Source organism: Chrysochloris asiatica, unplaced genomic scaffold, assembly GCF_000296735.1.
Source record: "Chrysochloris asiatica unplaced genomic scaffold, ChrAsi1.0 scaffold00137, whole genome shotgun sequence".
NCBI classification, from domain to species: Eukaryota; Metazoa; Chordata; class Mammalia; order Afrosoricida; family Chrysochloridae; genus Chrysochloris; species Chrysochloris asiatica.
In genome coordinates this window covers 472,519-473,921 of record NW_006408655.1, presented here as the reverse complement: position 1 = coordinate 473,921, position 1,403 = coordinate 472,519, and the positions used below count along the sequence as shown (strand labels likewise).

The 1,403-nt window shown below is 42.3% G+C and overlaps 1 protein-coding gene across 1 annotated transcript in view; it reads right to left on the bottom strand.

Moving 5' to 3' along the window:
• Positions 1-1,403, bottom strand: part of STAM (signal transducing adaptor molecule (SH3 domain and ITAM motif) 1) — a 100,684-nt gene that overhangs the window by 54,333 nt on the left and 44,948 nt on the right. The gene's annotated exons all lie outside the window — the stretch shown is intronic.

The following is a 1,403-nucleotide window of genomic DNA, read 5'->3' as shown; positions in this document are numbered from 1 at the left end:
CGAGTCCTGATGATCTTCTTGATTAGGCCACTAGGGGGCCTAGCACTAGCAAGTGTTTTTTCCTGATGGCATGCCCAAAGTAAGCAAGTTGAAATCTTGTCAGCCTTGCTTATAAGGAGCATTCTGGTTGTATTTCTTCTAACACTGACTTGTTCATTCTCCTGGCAGTTCCATGATACACTCAATACTCTTTGCCAAAACCACAATTCTTCTCCTGGCATCCTCTGCATTGTCCAGTTTTCACACATATATGAGGAAAATGAAAAGACCATGTGTCTTGGGTCAGGCTATCAAAGCGACATTTTTGGAAGCAAACATCAAGAAATCAAATGACATATCACATTTGGCAAATCTGCTACAAAAGACTTCTTTAAAGTTTCTAGATTAAAGGAGCGACAAGTAATTATTTTTCTTTCCATATTTACCTAAAGAGTTTCATATTCTTGGATGAGCCTAAAGAATATTATGCCAAATGAAATAAGTCAATCACAAAAGGAGAAATTTTGCATGAGACCACTACTGTAAAAACTCAAGGAAAGGTTTTCATACTAATAGAAACATTCTTTGATAACTAGCAGGGGTGGGAGGGAAGGCAGAGTAATTCACTGGGTAGAGCAGGGGTGAATAATTTTCTTTCTGCCAAAATTTATAATATCATTTGCAGGCCATACAAAATTATCAAAGAAAAAATTAATCTGCTATATTTGGTCAAACACTTAATTAACTGACCCCTAATGAACTCCTGGTAGCGTAGTGGTTACGAATTGGGCTGCAAACCTTAAGGTCAGCAGTTTGAAACTACCAGCCGCTCCGCAAGAGAAAGATGAAGCTTTCTACTCCCGTAAGGATTTACAACCTCGGAAACCCTGTTACAGGGTCGCTATGGGTCGGAACCGACTCGACGGCACTTAACAACAACAACAATGAACTCCTGATTTGGCGCTATAAGATCAGCACTGGACTGAGAACCAAAAGGTTGGCAGTTCAAATCCACCAGCTGCTCTTCAGAAACCCTATTTAGGGTCGTTATGTGTTGGAACCATCTCAGTGGTACTTAACAATAACAATAATGGCATGGCCACAATTGTAGGTGCCTTGGCTGGGTCAGACAAAATTATTTCAAGGGCCTTAAGCGGACCACAAGCTGAACATTCCCTACCTCGGGGAAGTTGTCGTTGTTAGGTGCCTTCGAGTCAGTACTGACTCATTGCGACCCTATGCACAGCAGAACAAAATACTGCCCGATCCTGGGACAACGTCACTACTGTTGCCACGCTTGAGTCAACTGATGCTGTCACCTGGCCAATCCATCTTATTGGGGGTCTTCCACTTTTTCTCTGATCCTCCACCTTACCAAACATGATGCCCTTCTCCAGTGACTGGTCCCTCCTGACTGTATGTCC